General features: G+C 41.9%; 1 protein-coding gene across 2 annotated transcripts in view; it reads right to left on the reverse strand.

Annotated features, from left to right (window-relative positions):
- The window catches only part of KCNH1 (potassium voltage-gated channel subfamily H member 1), a 422,730-nt gene that overhangs the window by 235,528 nt on the left and 168,625 nt on the right, over positions 1-18,577 (reverse strand). The window lies entirely within an intron of this gene.

Raw genomic sequence — 18,577 nt, forward strand, 5'->3', positions numbered from 1 at the left:
ATAGAGGGAACTTTCCTCAACATAATAAAGGACATATATGACAAACCCACAGCCAACATCATCCTCAATGGTGAAAAACTGAAACCATTTCCACTAAGATCAGGAACAAGACAAGGTTGCCCACTCTCAGCACTATTATTCAACATAGCTTTGGAAGTTTTAGCCCCAGCAATCAGAGAAGAAAAAGAAATAAAAGGAATCCAAATTGGAAAAGAAGAAGTAAAGCTGTCACTGTTTGCAGATGACATGATACTATACATAGAGAATCCTAAAGATGCCACCAGAAAACTACTAGAGCTAGTCAATGAATTTGGTAAAGTAACAGGATACAAAATTAATGCACAGAAATCTCTTGCATTCCTATACACTAATGATGAAAAATCTGAAAGTGAAATTAAGAAAACACTCCCATTTACCACTGCAACAAAAAGAATTAAATATCTAGGAATAAACCTACCTAAGGAGACAAAAGACCTGTATGCAGAAAACTATAAGACACTGATGAAAGAAATTAAAGATGATACAAATAGATGGAGAGATATACCATGTTCTTGGATTGGAAGAATCAACATTGTGAAAATGACTCTACTACCCAAAGCAATCTACAGATTCAATGCAATCCCTATCAAACTACCACTGGCATTTTTCACAGAACTAGAACAAAAAATTTCACAATTTGTATGGAAACACAAAAGACCCCGAATAGCCAAAGCAATCTTGAGAAAGAAAAACGGAGCTGGAGGAATCAGGCTCCCTGACTTCAGACTATACTACAAAGCTACAGTAATCAAGACAGTATGGTACTGGCACAAAAACAGAAACACAGATCAATGGAACAGGATACAGAGTCCAGAGATAAACTCACGCACCTATGGTCACCTTATCTTTGATAAAGGAGGCAAGAATATACAGTGGAAAAAAGCCTCTTCAATAAGTGGTGCTGGGAAAACTGGACAGCTACATGTCAAAGAATGAAATTAGAATACTCCCTAACACCATACACAAAAATAAACTCAAAATGGATTAAAGACCTAAGTGTAAGGCCAGACACCATCAAACTCTAAGAGGAAAACATAGGCAGAACACTCTATGACATAAATCACAGCAAGAGTCTTTCTGACCCACCTCCTAGAGAAATGGAAATAAAAACAAAAATAAACAAATGGGACCTAATGAAACTTAAAAGCTTTTGCACAGCAAAGGAAACCATAAACAAGACCAAAAGACAACCCTCAGAATGGGAGAAAATATTTGCAAATGAAGCAACTGACAAAGGATTAATCTCCAAGATTTACAAGCAGCTCATGCAGCTCAATATCAAAAAAACAAGCAATCCAATCCAAAAATGGGCAGAAGACCTAAATAGACATTTCTCCAAAGAAGATATACAGATTGCCAACAAACACATGAAAGAATGCTCAACGTCATTAATCATTAGAGAAATGCAAATCAAAACTACAATGAGATATCATCTCACACCAGTCAGAATGGCCATCATCAAAAAATCTACAAACAATAAATGCTGGAGAGGGTGTGGAGAAAAGGGAACACTCTTGCACTGTTGGTGGGAATGTAAATTGATACAGCCACTATGGAGAACAGTATGGAGGTTCCTTAAAAAATTAAAAATAGAACTACCATACGACCCAGCAATCCCACTACTGGGCATATACCCTGAGAAAACCATAATTCAAAAAGAGTCATGTACCAAAATGTTCATTGCAGCTCTATTTACAATAGCCAGGACATGGAAGCAACCTAAGTGTCCATCATCGGATGAATGGATAAAGAAGATGTGGCACATATATACAATGGAATATTACTCAGCCATAAAAAGAAATGAAATGGAGGTATTTGTAGTGAGGTGGATGGAGTTAGAGTCTGTCATACAGAGTGAAGTAAGTCAGAAAGAGAAAAACAAATACAGTATGCTAACACATATATATGGAATCTAAGGGAAAAAAAAGGTCATGAAGAACCTAGTGGCAAGACGGGAATAAAGACACAGACCTACTAGAGAATGGACTTGAGGATATGGGGAGGGGGAGGGGTAAGATGTGACAGGGTGAGAGAGTGGCATAGACATATATACACTACCAAATGTAAAATAGATAGCTAGTGGGAAGCAGCCGCATAGCACAGGGAGATCAGCTGGGTGCTTTGTGACCACCTAGAGGGGTGGGATAGGGAGGGTGGGAGGGAGGGAGATGCAAGAGGGAAGAGATATGGGGAAATATGTATATGTATAACTGATTCACTTCGTTATAAAGCAGAAAGTAACACACCATTGTAAAGCAATTATACTCCAAAAAAGACGTTCAAAATAAATAAATAAATAAAATAATATTAAGGGTTGTGTAACATTTCATATTAAGTAATGAAATATTTTAAGAGTTGAAGATTTATTTCATATTGTATATTTCACTCTAATTATATTGTACATACACATACAAATATTTATGTGTTGAAAACCAGGAAACACACATGGAAAAACATATAAAACATTAGCAGTGGTTATTGCTGCACTGTCAAGTTATGGAATTACAGGCAATTTTTGTTATATTTGTATATATTTTTGTTACGCTTATATATATTTACTTTACAATTACAAAAAAATAGTTTTTAAGATAAAAATAAAGAAACAGCTGAGAAGAATAAAGAATTGAGATTCTGTTTTCTCAGGAAAGTTACAAATTCTTGGAAGGCTACATCACTTCCCTCAGGCCAGGGATACAATCAGACACAATGTACTTAATCACAGTCAATCAAGGAATCTCAGAGCCAGAAGAAGCCTGATTTCACCTGGTCAAGCCTCCTCCTTCCAGTCCCACCGGGACAGGCCTATTCTCCGAATAGTAGTTCTCTAGGGAATAGCACTGTGGTAGGGGCAGGAATACCAGTGTAGAAATCTGTCAAATGGGGTGTGATGCCCAGGTAAGCCACTAACTTCCTATGTGAATGTGGACAATGCAGCTACCTCTTAGTTCCCTTGTCTAGACAATGTGGGAGGTGGACTGGGGGAGCTCTGCATCTTCTCCAAATGCTCATGAACTTTTATCTCCAAAGGGAACTGAAACATATTACAAAGGCTGTACATTCAAAACCTCAAAACTCCTATTCCAAAGTGATTCCAAGGTGTAGGAAAGGAGATTTCCATTAAACTTTTCCTACTTCTATTACAAAGCAAACAAACAAGCAAATGGCATAAAGACATTTCTTTGAATTAAGACTTCGGTCTCCCTTATGTAGCAAAAATCCAGCAGCAGAATGATGCCCTTCACCAGGTAGAATGAATGACTTTTCACTATCCTAAGGACTGGACAGTTTCCAGGTCACTGCTATTCCCTTTTGTCCTCCATACCCTTAATGACAATCCCCAAGGGTTAGGATACGTCACAGACAGAAGGAAAACGTGTAAATGCTTTCTAGTGAGTCTGTGTCAGAGGCTCACCAAGCCTGCTTTCTTCTCCTGGGCACATAGCTAACCACATTTCCCAGCCTCTTTCCATCTGGGTGGGTCTCTGGAACTAGTTCTGGCCAGTGGAATGAGAGGTGAAATGAGTGTCACTTCCAAGCCAAGACAGCTAAAAGTAAGCGTGCTTTCTCTACAAGCTTTTTCTTTCCCCTGGCATGCGTTCCTTAAGGCCAAGTACTGAAGATGGTGGTTGTACAGCATGGAAGGGGCCTGGGTACCTGGAAGACTATGTGGAGCACCCCCTCCCCCCCAAATCATCTTGAAACTTATTGTGATGTCAATAAAAAAAGGAACCTCTGAAGTAAGCCACTGAAACTTTTGGGGATATTTGTTACAGCAGCTATCATTAGCTGTCTCTGACAAATGAACACACAAACCATATGGAGCATAGCCTTGGCAATAAAAACCACAGATCAGGTTACCACAAATTATTTCACTGAGGTAGGGGTGAAGGAGGTGAGATTTATTGCCCTTTAAAAAAAAAAAAACAAAAAACAAGGACTTCCCTAGTGGCGCAGTGATTAAGAATCCGCCTGCCAATGCAGGGGACATGGGTTCGATCCCTGGTCCAGAAAGATCCCACATGCCGCGGAGCAACCAAGCCCATGCACCATAACTACGGAGCCTGCGCTCTAGAGCATGCGAGCCGCAACTCCTGGGGCCACATGCCACAACTACTGAAGCCTGCGCACCTAGATCCCATGCTCTGCAACGAGAAGCCACCATAATGAGAAGCCCGCGCACCACAACGAAGAGTAGCCCCCCGCTCGCCACAACTAGAGAAAGCCCGCACGCAGCAACAAAGACCTAACTCAGCCAAAAACAAAATAAAAATTTTTTAAAAAACACAACAGTTTTGTAGCCATAAAACTCGTAAGAGAAATAATCATTTCTGGCCCAACATACACCAGCAAACAGATAATAATGGGTTTTTCTAGGCCAAGGGACTACATCCCCAGGGTCGGTTCATCCAAACTGCTAACTATGACGAAGTTTACCGTTGGCATGTCCAGTATTCATCCCCTGGATCCCCTTTTCCCTCCATGTGCTCTTCTCAAAAATCTGCCATGAGAAAATCCTCATATTAAGGTGTAAAAGACTGATGAGGGTAAATGGATATCCTCTCTCCACAGAGTATTTGCATTTTATCAGAGGGAAACCAGCTTCCAATAGTGGAATTAAAAACACCCACAGCCTGGATGAAGGAGATATTTTGGGAGGCAAAGGAGCCTTTTTGATGACTCAGAAATCAAACACATATAAGCAGCCACTTATTCGCCACCTCCTCATAAGGATGTTCCTGAAATCATCTTTCAAAGCAGTTCTACTCTGAAGCAGAACTTATTACCCAGGGCAAAATGACTGCCTCGTCATTTTTTCCTCACTCATATTCAACCCAAAGCAACATTTATGGAGAACCAACTATGTACTCCGTGTGCTAATGCTACAGGGAAGATATTAAAATGGTGCTGTCTTTGTCTTCTTGCTCACTCTTGCATCTTCAGTGCCTGGCATGTGGAGGATGCTTGACAGAAAGAAAGGAGAGAGGAAGCAAAAGCCTAACAACTAATGAGAGATAATAAATAACTAATTAGTTATTAGCAAAAGCCTAATAACTAATATGATTAGTGAGGAGATACTTCTACCTAATAGTCACAGAACTTGAGAGCTGAAAGGGAGCACAGAAATCATCTAGTCCAGCTCCTCTGAGCCCAGCAAAGTCTTCTAGAGCTCCCTTAAGGAATGGTCATTCAGCCTCTCCTTGAACTCTCCCATACCTCTTGAAGATCCCATTCTGTGGCAGGCATTCACAGAGATGAACAACTGGGTCCCATCACCTTTCACATCTCCCTTATGCTCCATCTGCACTTCATCCTTCTTCCCTTCTCCATCCCTTCCCAGTGGCCACCACATCACATGCAACTACTACCCAAAGGCTATGCTATCCTCTGACGATATACTCCAGACAACACAAGCATTCCAGACAGTGGATGCATACTGGCATCTCTGTGCCTGCTCCCTCAGCCCAGAATGTCCAGGTCCCCAATTTCTGCCAGCTGGTACACTAGTTATCCTTCAGGTCTGCCACTACCTCCACCCTACAGACTTCCATGACCACCCCGGAGTCACAACCAATCCCTCACCCCTCCATGTGTCCATGGTATTCTGTATCCATCACTTTGCATTAAAGTTTCCTATACCCGGTTCCCCAACTACATCAGAACTACATCTTCCTGAAGGTAGAAGCCATTTGTTATTCATTTTAGAAGCTTCTTATATTGGGTTGAATAGTGTTCCTCCCCAAATTCAAGTCTTTCCCAGAACCCCGGAATGTAACCTTATGTGGAAATAGGGCCACAAGTGCAGGTATAGTTAGTTAAGATGAAGTCATATTGGAATATGGTGGACCCAGAAGCCAGTATGACAGGTGTCCTTATAAGACAAACACAGAAAGACACGTGTGACTATGAATGCAGAGGTTGGAGTGATATGTCTTCAAGCCAAGGAATGCCAAGGATTACCAGCAACACCAGAAGCTAAGAGAAAGGCATGGAACAGATTCTCTTCTAGAGCCTTCAAAGAGAGGATGGTCCAGCTGACACCTTGATTTTAGATGTCTAGCCTCCAGAACTGTGAGAAAATAAATTTCTGCTGTATTAGCCACCCAGTTCATGGTAATTTGTCACAGCAGCCCTAGGAAACTAATATATCTATACAAGGTTTAAAGCCAGCACCTTCTCAGAGAAGGTCTCAAATGTTTTCTAAACTAAATTGAAGAGTTTGGCTTATGAGAGAATTCTTTCTCATTTTAACGAGCTTCTGGAACAATATAAAATAAGCACTTCCTCATTGTGTTATCTGTGTATACACAGATGCTCTATTACACGGTTTTGCATCAGTTCCCTCCTACTGCACTAACAGTTGGAATTCTAGCTGTTTAAAAGCATTTCAAGCTATTAATTTGGTTTTGTTTCTTATTTGCCTGAAGTTCAGTGGATTAGATAAACAGAATATTCCAAACTTTTTAAAAATTTTAGTACGCTAAAAATATGACAGCACCATATGGTAGAGAATCACATTTCCCCAGGGACTTCTTATATCAGAAGTCCTGCCTCAAATTTAAATAGTTCCAGAGAGTTCTTTATCAAAACCTTAAAGTTATGAAGAACCAAGGATTTCAAGTTGAGTCCACATGGCTGGAGGACAGTGAGAACCTGGGCTGGTGAGCCTCATCATTGAAGGCCAACAAGTACGAATGGAAGGAAGCCTTCTGAAATCTCAATAACCTCAGTTGTAGTGATCTTGATGTTATTCAGATTGAAATGGACATTTGGTAATTATCAGATTCATTTGTGTGTGAACTATCAAGTTTTGCCTACTTACCCGAACCAAATTATTTCGTTAACTTGGGCTATACCTTGCCTCAACTAGCCATATTCACCAATCTTCTGCTCTTTTTTTTTTTTCCTGTCGTACACATGAAAATAACACTGTCACAGACTGATGACAAAGTGTTATTGAAAAGAACAACTCAATCTTTCAGGTTCTTGAGAAGTTTCCCCAGGCTTCCAAGTCTGTGTGGTGACACATAGCATCCATAGCAAATTCTGCAGGTACACTCTATTTTTTTTTATTGCTTTCAACCTCACATTACTCAAAATTACTCTTCTCCCACATCCTCCTCCAGCTAAAGGTCTCCTTCATATGCTTCCTCAGAGTCCTCTAGAACCTATCCTCATGCATAGAGAAATTCCCAGCCTCAGGATTTTCATGGATTGTTCCCACCACCTTCCTGCTTTAGTTGAAACTGGCTCTCCCAAGCACCTTGCTTTTCCCCATCCTGGAGTTAGGAGTAGGGAGTTTCAGACTCCACACTTCCATCTTCCAGATAAGAGTTGTTTAACACTCAAAAAAAAAAAAAAGAAACTCGCCTTCTTTAAGATTCACGCCATCCAGCAATACCACCTCCTCATTATTGTCATCTGATTATTGATAGTTAACATCTGTTGAATGCTTACAAATATGCCAGAACTTGGGCTTCATCTTTTACTAATTATCCTATTTATCAACTTCTCTGTCCCTCCCTTTCATCACCTGGCTGCCAGCCCACCTCCTGCTATCAGCATGGGAAACTTTAATGTTCGTGGGGAAAAAGCATTCAACACTCCAGTCTCTCTACTCCCAGTGACCTTCACCCCCCCTCCACATCCTGGGCCTGGTCATCACTGGGAACCGCTTCATCTCTGAAATCTTACACACCAGCATTCAACACAATGACTACACACTTCCATTCCTCCCACTTTCTCCTTTATCCCATCCAACCTGCTCTTGGGCTTCTCTTTCATATCTCTATCACCATCTATCTCTATCTCATATCTCTATCACCAAAACAAATGTTTTCTGTACCTAACATCCTTTTTTTTTTCTCTCAAGTTCTAGAATTTATACACCAGTGCTATTCTCAATAGACACAAACTGAAAATCACTGATATTGTAATACACATTGGAATAAATTAATTAATAGTTAAATGTTTACACTATAGAATCCTATGCAACAGTGGCAATGCATGATCACAACAACAGGCAACCATATAGGTATATTCACAAACAACATAAGGAATAAAAAAGCCCAATCCAAAAGTGGTTATCTTGTGTCATAACTTAATAACCTTTTTCCTCCTTACATTAGCCAGACTTGAACCCTGACTACTACCACAATGTGGGATCGACTCTCCTCCCTTAGTTCCCAAAACACGCTTTTTTTTGGGTTTTTTTTTAACATCTTTATTGGAGTATAATTTCTTTACAATGGTGTGTTAGTTTCTGCTTTATAAAAATAATTCCCCAAAGCATTGCTCTTGGCCTTTTTCTCTTTGCAATATACCCCTTTCCCTGGGCAGCTGCATCCATTAATGTGGCTTTAACCACCATCTATATACTAATTACCTGTAAATCCATCTTTCCAAACCAGACATTTCTCCTGACCTTAAGACCCCTGTGGGCATGTCACTGGGATACCCCATGGCTTCCTCAGTCTGACATGTCTAACCCTCAGCCCAGCTCCTATTCCCCAGCTTGGAAAATGTGCCCAAGGTATACAGTCTCCCAAGTGAAAAACTAGATGTCTTCATCTTAGCTATGCAAACTTTTAATTGAATGTTCTTTTTACAAGGGTGATGTTAAGGCATATCAGTATTCCAATGCATAATTTGCTGCCATTTGGATAAAAATAGAAAAATATTTTCTTGTCTATACACATAATGTCTATGGAACTATACATAAGATACTAGAAACACTGATGGTCCCAGGAAGGGAGATTCTTCATTGTAATATCCTTTTGAATGTTATACCATGTGAATTTTTGTTTATCCAAAAATTTTAAAAATTAAATTATAAAAATAATTAAATACAAGTTTTAAAATATGACCCAACCCTGCTTAGAACCATTCAATGGCTTTCATTGTCTTCTGAATAAAATTCCATTAGTTTAGCAAAAAAAAAAAAAAAAAAAAAAGGCCTTTGTCATTTGGTCTTGGACAGCTTCATCATTCACTGCTTCCCTCCCAGGCATCCTCTGCTTTAATCATATCAAATTATTTGTGATTCCACAATCACACTATGCCCTCATGCCTTCACACATGCTGTTCCTTCAGACTCAAGCACTATTCCCCTGGTTGTCTGCCTGGCAAACCCTTACCCATCCTTAAGGACATTTCTCAATACCCCAGTGGTAGGATGAGTCACATATTTATTACTAAAATTGTGACTGTATCAAGTTTAAAAGTAGTTCACCTTTTATAATAAATATTAGAGTGAACTCAAATTTATCCCAATAATAGTATTACTCTCTTGTTTGAATTCTAATTTGCTTTCTTGACCCATAGAAAAAGGAGTATAGGCACGGTGGCACCCTAGAAACTGTGGATCTGATATCATATTCAGGAACATAATCCACTGAGTGTCTGTGATGGTTAATTTTAAGTGTCCACTTGATTGGGACACAGGGTGCCCAGATCTTTGGTTAAACATTATTCTGGGTGTGTCTGTGAGGGTGATTCTGGAGTGAGATGAATCAACAGACTGAGTAAAGCAGATCACTCTCCCTAGTGTGGGCAGGCCTCGTCCAACCCCTGGAGGCCTGAATTGAACTAAAAGTCGGATAAGGGAGAATTCATGCTCTCTGACTGCTTTCAAGCTGGGATATCAGTCTTCTCCTGCACTCAGACTAGAACTTAACCACCTCTCCTGGGTCTCCAGCTTGCAAATGGTCGATTATGGGGCTTCTCAGCCTCCATAATCACCATAATCCAATAATCCTGATCATAGATAGTGATAATATTTATTTTTATATATTTATAATATATATACATCCTACTGGTTCTGTTTCTCTGTAGGTCCCTGACTAATACAGGGTCTTAGTGGGAGAAAGGTTGAGAACTGCTAGTCTAACCCATAACGCAGTCATCTCTCCCATGATGCCTTTCCTGATACCCACAGGCAGAGTTCAACATGCCCTGCGCTAGACTCCCGTGACTGGTCCTTGATTCATTCTTCCAACAAATACTTACTGAGCACCTATAATATGAAGCAAACATGGTTTCAAACACTGATAATAGATCAGTGATGAACTGGACCAATATCCTCACCCTTCTGGCACTTTCATTCAATTGGGAAAGACAGACAATAAGCAAAATAAGTAAAATAAATGGTATGTTATCTGTTATGACAATAAGATGAAAAACTAGCAGGAAATGAAAATAAGGAGTGCCAGGAAGAGGGGGTGACACTCAGTGTTAAATAGGGCTGTGAAGGAAAACTTCACTGAGATCTTGGCATTTAAGTAACAGTTAGTGGAGATGAGAATTTGAGCCACCAGAGCATCTAAGGGAAGCATGCTCCAGACAGAGGGAGCAGCAAGTACCAAATGTCCCGGGGTAGGAAGGTCACACGGTCTTTATATTAGGCTGGCAGACCCTTGAGATCAGGAAACACACCTTCCATGAGAGTAATAGTTAATTATTTTAATTTAATGAAAATAGCAATTTATTGAGTACTTACTAAGTGCCAGACACAGTAAGGGCTTTACAAGCATTATCTCATTTAATCCTCTTAATCTTGTGAGGTAGGTATATTATATATCCAATTTACAGATGAATAAACCGATAGAATTGTTTGTCCAGAATCACACAGGTAGAAAGTAGCAGAGCTGCAATCTGAACGCTGACCAGCTGACTCCCAAGAGTATGCTTTTAACCCTCTGCTCTAAAGACTCCACCTTTAATTTCCTATCTTTTGAGTTCTAGCTCCTTGCAGATGTTCAATAAGTGTTTGTGGAATGGAAACTCACACTGAGACTTCCTCCAAGGAGAAGTGACAGCAGTAAGTCTAGCGGTCTGTTATAAGAATTTACTACTTTATTAACAGAGCTTGGTTTGTTTGTTATCTTTAAAACAGAGGTGACTTCAAGAATAAATGTTCCATGACGATCCCACCACTCCGAGAACTGAAGATCCATTTTAACTGCATAATGGAATAAATTGGCTTACCAGATCTTATTGGAGGTTACTCCTTGAAGCTTAAATATAACTTGCTTCCCTTTCATTGCTTCAACATTTTACTTTAGTCTCATTTAATTTGATTCAGTTATTTCCAGAAAACTTAGTACAGGAGGACATAGCCCAGAGCTACCAGTGATACAAAACCAAGGCAGACGCAATTCCCTGCCCTCACAGTGCCTACGATCAGACCACAGAGAAAAATACAGCCTGCAAATGACAGCCTGAAAACACAGACTGCAATGTGGCAGCAAACACAAGTTAGCTGCCACTATAAAGACTGAAAGAGCACAAGTCTGGTGGCGGTGCATAAAGGGAATTTGTTTCTAGTTCACTTAACAGGTCTGTGGACCATATTCAGGGGAAGGATGTGGTTAGGAAGTGTAAGGGAGCTTTTAGCCAGAAATGGGATAGCTTACAACCTTCCATTGGTTTAATCCAATAATGTATCCAAAAGGCACATCTGCAGTTTTCTTAGAAAACAATCATTGAAGGAAGTTTAGAAATTTCGCTTAAAACCATCCACTTTCTTTCTGTTTACAATTCAAACCATAAAATAAACTGTGTATTTAGTTGTGATATTATACCATCAGGCTCTTTTTCTTTCTAGAGGCTCCAAAAATGGAAATCTTTATCACTGGCCAAATAAAATCCAAAGGATATAGTATACAGAATCTGGTTTTATCAAGCCATGTCTCTGTCTTTCTCAGAATAGTCATCTCAGGTTTTCTTCTTCCAGGGAAGTGAAATGAATCCAAGTAGCCTAGACTGTACTTTCTCTCCTATGAAGGAAGCAATAAAGTTATGTTGTGTCTGCAAGTCTGATATTGCTGCAGAATCAGCCATGCCCTCAATCTGCTTTAGGCTGATTTAAATTATCAGAGAATTTAAGTAAAATCAATGGCGCAGGTGAAAATCCCAGTGACTTCCAGGAGGGTCATGTCTGTAGGAGTTTTCAGCACTGGGGCCCAAGTAGGGCATTGGTTCACAAATCATTGTCTGGCCAGAGCTCTTGACAGGAAACAACACTGATATTATGAAAGCATCATCTTAACCAGTAACATGTGAAGACTCGGTTGGGCCTCCAGACCACAGGTGATAACACTAATTCATGGAAAGGAGAGGTGCAGATCATTCCCTATGCAATCTAATTTGGCTTAAAAGACACCCTCCTTCCCCAAACATGATCCACTTCATTCTCATCTTCACCCAAAACCAAGCTTCAAAAAGACCCCAGAAGACCCCAAAAGCTGTAAAGTAGCCCCCAAATGTATAGCCTCATGACAAGCACTAGGAACGTGGGGTATGGCCTTGAGGCCTCCACCAGGGTGGCGAGGAGGGATGACTCATGCAGCTGGTTTAGATGTGGGAAAGGTTCCTGAGGTTTGGGGAGCCTGGCAGAGCAAACAGCAGGCCAGTAGCCCACACACCCAGGTTGCATCTGTGAGAACTGGGGCAGGTGTGAAGTATTCCCAGAGCTCAGGAACTAGCTCACTTGCATTGGGCAAGCAAAAGCCCTGGGGGACAGAGCATTCCAGGACAAGAGCTACACAAGCTGCTGGGCACACTTCTGAGGGACCACAGGGAACTCAAAGAAGGGTCCCTGGAGTAGGCTATGGGGTCGGCTTAGCCCCAGGACACTTCTCCATGTTACTGACACACAGGGCACTGAGAAAGGGATGGGGAGAAACAGAAGACTCTCAGATGACAGCATGGTCCTAACTTCAGGGATTCCTAGGTTTAAGGTAATAAGAACTCCCTTTTGGCTAGGAGGAGGGTCTGTGCTTCGCCTTTAATATTGTTCATGGTTTTAACTCTGTCCCATCTTCACAATAGATTGAAAGTCCTCAAGGGCTATTCTTCCTTGCAGCCTCAGCAGTGAGTGGTGATGGGATCATTCTAGACTCTTCCATTCCATGAAGCAACTGACAGACACAGAGCTTCACTCTACTAACATCTGGCCCTCTGAGAGTAAGCCTCTGTAGGAATATTGTAAGGAAAAGTTATGGCTCCTTTAAGAGGCTTCTGGTAAGTACAGAGTTCCAAACTTTCTGGAAGCAGGTGGAAGTAAGTAAAGATAATCACCATTCTTTGTGGTTAAACTAATCAGCAACTACAACTTTGGGGAATAAGAGAAGCCACAGAGAAAAGAAATTATTTTCTCATTAGAAAAAAAAAAAAAGGCCACCATGAGGACGTCCCATGTACATGCAAAGCCACATGTAGGACTCAGGCTTGGGGCCAGGCCCTGCCTCTGGCATGCTCTTACTAATTCTGTGACCCTAGTAGGTTACTCAACCTCTCTGAGCCTAATTTCTTCACCTGTAAAGCGGAGGAAATGCATTTACACAGGGTTAATGCTCACAGAAGTATTAGCTGTTGTCATTACTCAAGAAATGGTCGGCTTGCTTTCCTTCAGCTGTAAAAATTCAGCCAAAAAAAAAAAAAAAAAGTCACAAAGGGAAGAAACTATTTGCCCTCAGCAAAAAGGAGAGAAAGGATCTGAAATGTCAGAAAGAAGTCACCTCTAGGTGGTGATTAATAAAGAGGGAAAATAATACCCCTTCTCTGAAAAGGTGCAAACAAGCAGTCAAGGGTATTCAACAGTCAAGGGTGTACGCTTAGGAAAGCAGGCAGGGGTCCTGGCCTTGTGCTTCTGGACACGCAGAGCCCCAGGGGTAAGTGAAAGTCAGTCTCGCCTGATGCTGGGCTGCAACCTGCAAGCTTTGTAACTGCCCAGCCTCAAGACCGAAGAAAGAGCCCAGAGACAGCAACAGAGACAATCAATGGATTACTGGACAAGAGACTCTTACGCAGGCTGAGGCAGAAGGTCCTGAGCAACACCACATCATACGCAGCAGGCAGAACATGATGGCATCGCAGGCTAGCATTTATAGGGGAAGTGACGGGTCAGGTTGGCTCATCAGTTACCAGGGAAACCAGCAGCTGGGGCACGCCCCGCACAGCCCCTCAGGTTAACGACCAGCACAAGGGCAGATGCCTTCCTTTAATAAGCTAGCAGGTGGACCTGTTCTGGCCTAAGGATTAGAACAATCGCTAGCTGGGGTGGGGACAAGCACGCTCGTGGGAGTAGGGTGCAGGTGAAGCGGGGACTGGTTCAGAGGGCATACAAACAGCAAGAGAACAGCCATGTTGGGTGGCCTGGCCATACACCTTATAAGGATATGAAAGCCCGAGGATATCTGGAAAACTGATAGAACACAACTTACACCTAGGTATTTGTACTTCTAAATGCGCTTTAAAGATCTAGCACTTTGACTACAATGATTAAAAATTATTAAAATAACAAACATGCCACCTAGAAGTTTATTTTGATGGAAAAGTAGTGTATAGACTCTGACCTGTCAACCCCATGCTGCTAAGTCATAACAAATAATAACCACAATAATTCATTAAGCACTTGCGATATGCCAAGCAGTCCTAACTCTTATATGCAGTAACTCACTTGATTCTTATAACTATCCTATAGGATAAATAGTATAATTCTCTCCATTTTATATAAACGTATGGACTTTTTATGAATTAACTGATGGACAAGCAACCATGGGGGATGATGAGTTGCAATCAGATTTTAAAAACAAGCAATAAAATCAAACCCTTCCGCGGCTGTTCCAAAGACACAACGGGCCTGCTCTTTTCCTCCATTCACTCAGGAAGTCCTCCCCCAAAGCCAACCTGGCTATGGTAGAAGAGACTGATGATTGCCACCTCCTCTTCTAGCAGCGAGTAGGCTGTGTGTATATACAGCAAGTAGCAGAATGAAAAAGTAAAAAACAAAAGCAGTGGTAGAAGGAAAAGATGATGCTCCTTCCATCACCTAAAAACCAATGACACGTGCTCGCTTCGGCAGCACATATACTAAAATTGGAACGATACAGAGAATATTTTTACACAGCCATAAAAAAAAACAAAAACAAAAACAAACCACCAATGACACAAAAAAGCTTAGATTTGAACTGTGCTGTATTTGTACAGACTGAGGACTCTGGGCTCTTAAAAGGTGACCAACCTGCAGACAGGCAGGATGGCATCCCAGCACTACCCAGGGCAGCACCTCATGCATGTTCCTTGGAGACCCCGTAAATATGGGTTCCCCACACATAACAGTACCAGTGACAGGAAACTGGCTCCAGTTCTTTAAGTGCTGTTTATTATTCAAATCACTTCACCAAAGCCACTGATGCTCAGAGAGGGGAAGAGACTAACCCAAAGGCCAGTGGCCAAGCTGGGGCCATTTTGCAGGTCTTCCAATTCTCAGCTGGTTCACAGAGCTATAGTGAGGCTACAGCAAAAAAAATTCATAGGGACATCTTTTGGAAAATTAAAATCTAAAGCTCTACAAGTGAGTGCTGGTGGCACTGTTGATATTATTCATAAATGGTTTTTAAAGTCATGATGCATTTATAGACAGTCGTTTAAGTCCCTTCCTGGTGATAGTAGGACACAGTCCCATATTTATACAGAAAAGAGCTCTCAGCTGCAAAGGCCTCCAGGCAAGCGAACAGAGCCACGGTTCTGCAGCCCAGAAAGCAGACGGCCAAAGGAAGCTGCCAAAGAGTAGGACCACTAAATGGCCCAGACCTAAATGCAGGACATAAGCCTCACTCAGGAGTCCTGGGGTGACAGAAGTTTGGATCAGGAGGGGACCCCAGGGATCACAGAGCCCACATCCACCATCTTACAGATAAAAAAACAAAGGTGCAGGGAGAGCTCACTGTATCCATGAAACAAGGATTCCCCATTCTCCCCTCCGCAGCCCCCAGAAATCTCAGATTTACTTCTCTCTCTAACATACCCTATCCCCTTCCCTGTTTCATTTTTCTCCAGAGCATTTACAGTAGTTCCTCCTTGTAATGTACCTGCTGGGGTACATTACAAGACCCCTAGTGAATGCCAGAAACTGCGGATAGAACCAAACCCTATCCAGTTGATCCTTGAACAATGTAGGGGTTAGGGGTGTCAACCCCCTGAGCAGTCGAAAATCTGTGTATATCTTTATGGTTAGCCTTCCATATCCACTGTTCCGCATTGGCGGATTCAACCAATTGTGGATTGGGTAGAACCATAGTATTTATTTTTAAAAATCTGCATATAAGTAGACCCACACAGTTCAAACCCATGTTGATCAAGGGTGAACTCTATATACTATATTTTTTCCTATACATGCATGCCTGTGATAAAGTTTAATTTATAAATTAGGCACAGTAAGAATATCCAAATTGCCAGCATAATGACTCTTGTATTTGGGGGCCATTATTAAGTAAAATAAGGGTTACTTGAACACAAGCACTGGGATACCATGATGCTACGACAGCCAGTCTTGTAACTGAGGTGGCTACCAAGTGAGTAACGGACAAAGGGATGATCCATGTCCAGGGTGAGACAGAGCAGGACGGCTGGAGACTTCATCACACCACTCAGAACAGTGCACAATTTAGAACTTAAAAACCATTGTTTCTTTCTGGAATTTTCCATTTAATATTTTTGGACCACAGTTGACCGAGGGTATTTGAAACCATGGAAAACAAAACCACAGATAAGGGGTAGGGGTGGAGGGGACTACTGTATAGGCTTTGCATTTTATATATTATAGGCTTTACGCTTGTTTATTGACTGCCCCCCGTACTAGAAGGTAAACGCCATGCTGAGGAGCACTGCTGTATCCTCAGCACCTAGAACACTGCAACAAGCTCTCAGTAATGATCGGTTGAATGGATGGATACATTGCATCCATCTAGCACTTAAGAGTTTACAAAGTATTTCCATGAACATTATCCCTTGGTTTTCATGAAATAACTGAAAATGTCTTAGAGGAATCACAACATGAAGGTCAGACTTTATATCTCCCCCTGGTGTTGGAGCAGGTCCTAGTGGCCTGAGGCAGGGCTTGTACTTTCCTGGGGGAATTAGGGAGCACTGGGCCGGAAAGCAGCCCCAGCATACCTGTCCGTCCTGAAAGCCAAGGAGAAGACCAGCCTTCCTGAGGGAGGCAAGATGCCCTGCCCCTCACTGGTGAAAGCCTGGAGGCAAAACCATGTTTTAGAATTGTAAATCCTTTTCCATTTGCTTCACTCAGGACCAAAACTAGGACGCTAGTTTGTGAAGCGGACAATCACTGGGACACTCCTGGCTTTAGAAACTCCCGTAATACTCATCCAGCTTTAGATGCAGAGTACACAGCACTGCCTTCTCTGGGGCATCCACTTCAGCCCAAAAGACAGATCTCACAATAAACAAGGGAGTATCATGTCCCCAGATTTGTGTTTTATTCTCCACCTGGATTATCCTCAGCCATGTGTCTAAAACTTCCACCGTTTTTCAATAAAAACCAGCTCAAACAATACCTCTTCAAGGAAGCCTGGTCTGAATCTCCCCTTCCCCTGCCCCTCCGCCCCTCTCTCTAGTCAATCTCTTCTCACTGAATTCCCATAGCATTTGGTACGATTATTACAACATTCATCATGTCCTACCTTTTACCAAAGGTTTTTCTATCTTGACCTCCTATTACATATATAAACCCTTTCTTAGCAACAGAACATGTTCCTTTCACCTAGATATGTCCCTAAGGCAACCAGCACAGACCCAGCACATGGCGGGCATACAGTAATTGATTCCTGAATGATCATGAACACATGATCAGCTATGGGGAGGAACATGACAAGTTATAGCTAAAACCCTACCCTCATCCTCAGGCCTGCATCCATCCAGGGCTCTCTGACTGAATTTGACCTACCTGTTTCTACCATCTTACACTAGTTTTATCAAATGACTCTCCCGCACAAAAAGCCATTTGTTGGTATTATAAACTGATTGCTTCTTTGAGAATGTACTACCCTCAAATCATATCAAGAAACTTCAAAGGTTATTTCCCAATAATCCTTTTACTGGACATTAATAGATGAAAAAAAATCTAAAAGACAGAAAACACCCATTCCAGAATGCTGGATGTTATCTTTGGCTTGGTTCCTCCTTGTCTCTCATTCCCCACATACAGGCAATCGTGCAGTTCTATTACTTGTGCCTCTACCTGTATCCAGAACCAGTCCAACTTTCTCCATCCTCATCGACATGGTCGTCTGTCACCCGGATTGCTGCCCCAGCTGCCCTAACTGGCCCCTTGCCTCCAAGCCCACCCCTATCTAATTCATCCTCCACGCTGCAACCCCATTATTCTCTCTAAAAGGCAATTCTGGTCACACTCCTCTCCTTCTCAGGCTCTTCAATGCCCTCATGATATACAGTCCGTGCTCCCCAGTGGGGCACACAAGTCCCTGGTGATCTGGCCCCTACCTGCCCCTCCTCACACACCTACACTCCAGCCACACTGAACAGCCTGAATTCCTCAGACACACCAGCTCTGTCTTACCGCCTTCCCTTCACATAGACTGGTCCCCCTGCCTGAAACGATGTCTCCTCCCACCGTCCTCTTCTCCCTTTTAACCCGGTCAACTCCCTACTTATCCTTCATTTTAAGACTCTTCCCTGAGCTCCCAGCCAAGGCAGCCTGCTGCCAAGCATCCAGACG

Source organism: Eubalaena glacialis, chromosome 3 (assembly GCF_028564815.1).
Source record: "Eubalaena glacialis isolate mEubGla1 chromosome 3, mEubGla1.1.hap2.+ XY, whole genome shotgun sequence".
Lineage (NCBI taxonomy): Eukaryota > Metazoa > Chordata > Mammalia > Artiodactyla > Balaenidae > Eubalaena > Eubalaena glacialis.